The following is an 8,259-nucleotide window of genomic DNA, read 5'->3' on the forward strand; positions in this document are numbered from 1 at the left end:
ATTGGGTCCTGGCACGGCCAGAGACTTCTGCTGGTGCCCTGTGGTGTAAATGATCGTCGCATTAAGGCAACGTAAAGATACAGCTATGTCAATTCTTGGATGCTACAATTAAGTAATTGTTTGCTTTGTTAATTCAAATTTATTCAAAGATCAAATGGTTCTTGATTAAATTAACTTAAGAGGCCACGTTAAGAGCAGATGTGACCCATCGCTCAAGTAAAGTCATGAGTCATGAGGGAGATTGTTTTCTTCTTCAGCCAGTAAACATTTCAGTTTGCTTTTATTCAAATCAGCAAGATATGTTCAAAATGAAAGAAGAACCCCAAATAGCATCTTCTACAAGGACAAGAAACACATTCATTCATATATCTTAAAAAAAGTTTTTTACTATCAATTTGTCAATGAAAAATGGTCAAGAACAATTCAGTAAGGCACTAGAATGGCACACATTGAGCATTTACCTACGCAAAGGACATTTTATCACCATATTGTTTGAGATCAGATATGATGTGTGCACAAAACCAATTTTGCAAACTCCTCTCATGAAACTCAGGCAAAATATTCATTCTCTGGTACAGTTGAAAGACAAAAACCATTAGAACATTATGGTTGTTTTAAGTAATAGTTTATCTCAATGTCAAACAACTGACTTCAATGAATATCAATATAAAATACTTGAAATTTACAGTGCAAATATTTTAAAGGATCCTGTTCCAGCACAGTATAACTGAATAAGGATCACCCCCTAAAATATTTGTGTAATCCAGCTGATAGACAGACAGACAACAAATGAAAGCAAAGTAAGCATAACCGCCTTTGGTGGAGGTAAAAATGTTCAAGATTTCAAGTGACAGTTTTACACATTTGCATCAAACTAATTAAATTTAGTGTCATCATTTCAGACCTTAAATGTGAGTAGCTGTATATTTTTGAAATAACATATATAGATCATACTGGTGTCTGGATGTGTGTAGTTGACCGGCAATCCTTAAAGTCTGTGGACTAGCTTCAGGTAAATTCAGCCTAGACTGTTGAGCCCAAGGTCTCAGACTGACAAACTGACAATAGATGCCTGAGAAAAGCCATTTAAGCAAAGAATGTCATAACAACAGGCTTAAACCCAAATGACATGTGACACGGGGAGGTTGTGAGCAGTTTGAAATTGTAATTGCTAGTATATGTAAAGTTTGCGGTGAGTGACAGCTCGAACAAAGACGTGAAAGTGGGATTGTCTTGGAGAAGGGGAAAGCTCAAAAGGGCTGTTTTTAAACACTCTTAGAGTTGATCGCTGAACGCCGCTTGGCCTCCAGAAGCAAGGCTGGAAGACTTTTCACACCCTGGGAGGTCTGCTGACGGACAGGTCTCTCTGCAGGACATCCCTTTAAGAGAAGTGGGCTGCGGTCCCTCAGGGGTAGACATACCTGAGCCACTCAGACAAGGTGAGACGGGTCCCTCCACCGGCTCCTCTCGGGCTCAGCGAGCTCAACTATAGTGAAGCAGACCTGGCGACAGAGTAATAGGCCAATTACCAGTTATTTGTACTGCAGTGGGTGGAGAGGGAATGTTCTACAGACCTGTCACTGCCAGACAAATTTGTGTTATCGCAATAATCCTTTGTCATTGTGGACCCTCCCTTAAAGCTCAGTGTATTTAATTTCCTTGGAACTGTTCTTATTAAGTCTTCAAGAGGGCTAAGCAGTTTGATTAAAGACGCTTGGCAACAGTGGTTGGTCAACCATGATTTTCGGATTGAAAAAAAATCTTAATTTGCCTCAAAATTAATATCAAAATATTCAGACTTCGCCAAAGTTGTGCAACTGCTGAATATAGATGTCTCTCTGAAGTCTGACTAATCTTTAGATCTCTATTATATGGCCAAAGTACATTTTCTAAAACTGACCTCAGGTCACAGGAAGTGATGCTTTATATGTGTCTTAAAACAGCAATGGCAGTTTGTTGGAACTCATTGGCTATCGTCTGGTAACAAATTATTCTCTTGGGGCAGCAGCCAATATTTTGGGACTTTCAGTATAGACAGTGATTATCTGGACCAAGACTCAGTTCACTGTACACAGTGTACACAAGTTTCTTTTATCACACAAGAACATTTCTCCACACAAAACACAAACAATGATTCTTATTGTTGTTGTTTTAGGTACAGACGACATTTAGGCTAATCTATATCAACCGCTATCCGCACATAAATGCAGATGAATTAAAAAGCCAATAGCCGATGCATTTTGACCAATGTGTTCCAAATCTTTGCTCTCCACGCCAATTACCTGTTTACCTGCAGGCAACCAAAGCCCGCTCAAACATGTTTGGTCAAACTTACCAAATTGACCTCAAAATCTTGTCCCTCCCCGAAAGATTTTGCATATTCTCATGTAGTATCTGTTTATAGAGATAAAATGAGTGAGGGTTTAACAGTTAATATCAGCAGGTAGCCTTCATGGCCGAAAATAAAGGGAAAGTACTTTGAAATAGAGCAAAATAAAAGGGATACAGATATTGAGTTGCAGACGTATTCAGATTGTTTATCCACAAAACTGGCATTTTCTGCTGATTCTTTGCAATTCGTCTGATTAGTGTATCACTTCTGATGTCCTGTGTTTATAATATATTCACTGTAAATCACCCATAAATCAACACGGTTAATGTCAATGTTTACCTTCTGCCAGATCCCAGTTTGACAAACTGTTCGTGTCTCACGTCTTTGTGACTGATTCCTGTCAGCGTCCATGTCAAGCCCAGCTGCTGTGCTCTAATGACAGCCAGCTGTTCGATCGGCTGCGTGCCTGTCACTGAATATGTGTGAGAAACCTGTTCCCTCGCTCATTCCAGAGCCCCAACATTGCCCCAGTTTTTGCACATTAGCCAGTTTTTCTTTAGCTGTGTGCTCACTCATAACGATACAGCAAGAGAGGACTTGCACAGATCTGTCCTAAAAAACATAACCTTTCTCACAGAGCTAAACACTTGTCTTAGGTGCTGTCTCAGACGAGTACATCAAGAAGTAACCTGTGGCCTCTACGAGACCTAATGGTGTCTCTTTAGTGCCATTTGACTGCCCTGACCCTCCGGTGTCCAAGAGACGCATTGATTTTAGTGGGTGAAGGTGGAAATGAGCCTCTCTTCCTCCTTCCTCCTTTGGTCCGAGCACCATGGAGCAGCGTTATTGGCGGATGCACAATGGCCATCCTCCATGCTCAGGTATCTCAGTGCAGCATTAAGTGCGACCGGGCAACCCCACACACAATCAGGCCCTTACACTGCAGAGGTATTGGCATACAGGTCCCCATCCTGTGCGGAGCGTGCTACTGAGTAAGAGATACTCACCCATGGTATTTATAGGAGGAAGTGTGGCTCTCCCATTTAGCGGTGGAAAGTGGTGCAAATTCATGATGAAAATGTTTGCAGACTCATTATAAATCCTGAAAGGGATTTGAGTTGCAGCACTTTGAGGGATGAGATAGTTTGTGGTGTTTGTTTGTGTACCTGCCCTGAACAACTTTAACATTTATTAGGTTGAACTGGAGACTGGAGGCTAATTACATAATTAGTTTATTAAAGATAATTGTGTCAGGTCAAATCATCATTTTTCCAGCATGTGGCTTCAGTCACTTTCATCTGCAGACACAGATTTCTTTTCAGAGTGTGGACTCAGACTCCTCAGATATTCAAAATTTGACGTCTCTTTCTTGCTCAGCTGCTGCCAGATTTGTCAGATACTCACAAATGCAGACACCTTTAGTAACTGGTGTCCACAGAACCAATGATCTCTAAGAAACTACAACAAATTAAAAAACACATGGATAGTTCTTCCATTCAATCGAATCTTGTCAATAGCAGGTACAGTATCTATATTTGTTCAATGCTGATATGTTTTGTGATTTGCACTGGAGAGCCACTGTGCATATAAACTAATTCATCCACTACAACCCTGTGTACCAAGCACTACTGACATATGTAATATATGTATACTATACTTCTTCCAAACACATCATATTCTCCTCGGCATGCATCTTTAAGATTAAGTGAATGCACAAACTACAGCTGCACCACAACTATGTAGTCCAGACTGCTGTGACAACCATTGTCATTGCACCTTTAAACAGCTGTTAGGAAAAGATGTTTCCTCTGCAACAACAAACTGTCCTGACCTTTGACTCCTGCTTTTTCATCACAGGGACAAGACAAGACAGGGCAAAGAGATTGGGTTGTTTGTGCACCGGCTAAATTTAGCAAACGCTGTGTTTCCTGTAGAATCCTGAGTAATGTGAGAACTCTGTATGTATTGGCTGTTTATTTGCTCAAGGGATCTTTCGTTATGAAATCTTTTTTAAAAGACTTTTACAAATTGCAAAATGACTCTGCCCTGCAGTAATCCTGGTCATATCTAAGAAAAGCAGTCTCTCAGACACAAAGCTGAAATTCTGAACCAGTCACTGAGGTGAGACAAAGGTGGACAGAGCAGCTGGTGATTCAGAATTAATTCACCAGGAAATTTACAGTTGCACCCTCTTGCGATATATACAACTCCTCTGAGTAATGCGACCAAAACCAAGAACACCACGATCATCATGATGACAGAGGTAAACATGTATAACTTATTACAGCTTGTTGAACATTAAATCAGGTGACAGATACTGGTGCTATGACTCATGAAGGTTTAGTAAATGTTGTGTTGTCTGGATAAGAACATGACGTATCAGCATCGTGTTTTTCGGTACAGGGCCGCAACAGTTACAGTTAAAAAGGTCGAGAATCGTTTATCTTACTGAAGCCAGGTTGTGAGAAAAGACTCTGTTTGTAATGCACACAAATCAAAGCACAACCATGCTCCTTCAGCACTGCGCTGTATTTCAAGGCGCTTTGATAAAATGTTGAGGTAAAGGCAAATGTCCAAATGTAAAGAGTAATATGAGTCATGAAGGAGAAACATATTAACAACAAAGAAAGCAGCTAAATACAAACATGTAGCATGTTTGTTTTTCTAATCAACAAGGCTTAAATAAATACGCATACTGTACACCTGAGCCAAACAGCAGCCTCTGTGGCTGCTCCATTCCACTGCGCTGACGTTCTGCAAAACAAGAGCCAAAGAAAGGTTGTTTAGTTTTTGTTCAATTCACTTAGATGTTTGATCTTGAGTGTGCAGAGTTTGTCACTAGGAGACTGTGAACATGCTCGTGCACCATGTTGAATTTGAGAAAAAAACATGTACACACTAGATGATTCTGTCACATCACAGCTAGTTTGAAAGCCAATCGTGGTTCAGTGAGCAAATTACAGCACAGAAGTGTACAAGCACTGAGAACGGATCTGTTAGTGAAATAGGAGACGTCTTGAGTCCAGCACTCAAACATCTGAAATGAAAAGTATTTGCACATTCATACATGCGGTAATTAAATAAACGAGGAGAAGCAGTAAGTACATTTATAAATGTAATGGATATGTAATTGGATATTTTTTATTTAAAAAAAACACTGAGAAGGAAACAAACTGCAATTCAAAGCCGTATAACACATATACTGTATAGAAAGATGGTTGACATGACAGCTCCCCAAAAGTTAAGCTCAAGTGTTTTGATCCACACCTGGTGCCTGGCTACAGTATACACAAGTCATAAACCCTGTCTCCTCTATGTTAGTGGATGGGATATGGACCAAACAAATATGTTTATACATATTTAAATGTAAAAAAATTGAGTTGCACTTATATATTCCACTTACATGTAGCATTTTGTAGTTTGGCTTTTTTAAAGCTAATGTTGGTTGAATACACTTATTGGAAGTTGTTTTGGTTAAAAGCATTAGGTAAATTATATGTAATGTAATACTGTATCATATTTTTCTCAAAGATGGTTTCTTACTTTCTAGATCTTATCACACTGATGTATGTCCAAGTCTTCTTTTCTCCAGTTTGAGGCTAAAACAGTGTGAAACACCATGATTGACGACTGAGACTAACTCTTGGATTAACATATGCATCAATAAAACCCCACGATAAATATACTGCAGACTCTACACCCAAATGTGCAAGATGGCAGCGTTTGTACCTGGGATGTTTTGGCTTCATTTTCAAATATTTGGGGGAATTGAAGATGCATCGTACATCTTCATACAAAGTCAGTAGTGGTATGCACCAAACCCCTAACCCAGAATAATATTATTCACAATGTCTTCTCATGAAGAAAAAACTAGTGACAATATATTACAATCTATGCTAAACACTTCACCACATCCAAGGGAGTGGTACATTTGAAATGAACTGTGTGTGTCATGTTTATAATACAAGCTAAAACATGCATATCATGAACTGCAAAGAGGATTGTACAATGTAAACAAAATGTATTTTCCCCTGTGTGCCCATTTAGTGTAGATTTATTAGAAAAGGAAGAGATAGCAGGCAGGAGATGACTGCTGTGTATTGTGTCATGTGTCAGTTTACATGTTTCTACATTCTCACTCAAACTCACTTCCACTTTAATCTACTGTGCTCCTGACCTACTGCTGTTCTGTCACCCGGACATGTTTAACAAATACTGTCTGGTCCGACCAGGATTCACAGCAGTGTTACAGAGGTGTTGTTGCCTGTCTGCACTGACGCTGATGGATCATGTAGGATTTCTTATCAAAGTCTACAAGCCCTGCTCCACTCTTTATCCCTCAAAGGAAAACACACATGCACAGATAGAAGAGCAAATTTGCTTTTTATAAAGACACAGGCTTCATTTTTTTCCCTATCCGTATTCATTCCAGTGACTTCCTTTTGCAACATCCAGGCCAGATCAACTGAACAGTGGGAAAGAAGACAGCCTCATAGCCCCCCCCCCCCCACCACCCTCCTGCAATCACTCTGCACAAAAGCAACAAAACACGCCTCTGTAAATATTTCAGAGGCTTCAGCACCTCGTCCAGGGTCCTGCTGCTCGCTGTCTGCTGGTCCTCGGGGTGAGCCATTGTGCGTCCCACGGCAGACCGTTTTGTGCTGTGCTGCTGGACATGGCTGGTCTGTTGTGGGGAGGCAGCGGTGCCTGCATGCATGCAGTAGCAGAGCAGAGGATTAGGGCTGCTGTTTCTGTGTGTCTAACTGGCTGCGGGCATGCTCTGCCGCCTTGGCACAGCAGAGACAATTTACATCATTTAGTTCTGCTCGCTGCTGAGTGAAAATCGAGTTTAAATAGAGCTCAGATTATACATCAACTTTGGGAATCGACTTGAGCTACGGAAATAAGCTAAAATTAAACAGATTGTTTGAGATGTTGCATTCTTGTCATACTGTAATTTCTGTTGGTCAGTTTCTTCCGTATATTAACGGTTTTATGGTTTACTGTCTTTAGAGGAAAGTTGCCCACACTCACAGTCCAAGATCATTGCCATAATGAATGGAAATCCTATTTCAGACAGGATTTGCCCTTGATATGAGCCACTCTGTGTATCACTGAGCCAGTCTTCAGGGAGCACTTTCCAATAAGAGTAATGTCCCCCCTGTGCATGGCCACATTCAACAATTTACAGGCAGATTACAGATTCTAATAAAAAATTTGCTGCCTTAAAAAATCTGCTCTGCATTTTATGATAGTTCAGTCCCCCCTCCACCACTTCTGTCCAATTTAATTATTCTGATGTACGTAATTAGCATGAGCCGGCCATTGTTTGACATCATTTGCATATTATATTGGATAATTGAATGAGAGTGGCTGATGATTAAATTAGGGTGAATGATAGATGATTCAGCGTGCAGTGTGGAAAAGTTGACAGAATGTGCAGACTGGGAATACCACATGTACCTTTTGAATATTTATATGTTCCACCATGGTCGCCCCCCAGCAGACTAATTTAAAAAATGTGCAGCGGCTAAACTCGGCTGCTCGGAGTCAAAGGCTGTTGTTTTATTCACCTCTGGCTGCTCCTCAGTGGTTACTACTGTGCATGGAGAGGTGTGTGGGGGGGATACTTTGTGTTCCTCCGTCATTGAGGCAACACATTTGTAGACTGATAAGACAAATGAGACTAGTGTGGGGAAACTCATTTCCAGGCACTTCCAGTGTAAACACAGACTCCTGGTGCCTGCGCCTGCCACATTATGGACAGGCTCTATACCATGCTGATGAAGGCTGTCTTCACAAAAAAGAAAACATGTGCTACATAGTGTTAATCATTTGAAAATGATAAATCTGGAAATAAAAAGCAAATATAAAATACACAAAAACCTATAATGCAATGCTAATAAAAAAATTGTTTCTTCTAAAGG

The 8,259-nt window shown here is 40.4% G+C and overlaps 1 long non-coding RNA gene across 1 annotated transcript; it reads right to left on the reverse strand.

Moving 5' to 3' along the window:
• Positions 1-327: 327 nt before the first annotated feature.
• LOC138407236 (uncharacterized) lies at positions 328-3,018 on the reverse strand. Its single transcript, XR_011240684.1, has 3 exons — positions 2,672-3,018; positions 2,336-2,394; positions 328-1,502 (listed from the first exon to the last, which is right to left on the reverse strand). It is a non-coding gene; the product is annotated as an uncharacterized lncRNA (long non-coding RNA).
• Between the last annotated feature and the right edge of the window lie 5,241 nt (positions 3,019-8,259).

The sequence above is a fragment of the Paralichthys olivaceus genome, chromosome 1 (assembly GCF_024713975.1).
Source record: "Paralichthys olivaceus isolate ysfri-2021 chromosome 1, ASM2471397v2, whole genome shotgun sequence".
NCBI classification, from domain to species: domain Eukaryota; kingdom Metazoa; phylum Chordata; class Actinopteri; order Pleuronectiformes; family Paralichthyidae; genus Paralichthys; species Paralichthys olivaceus.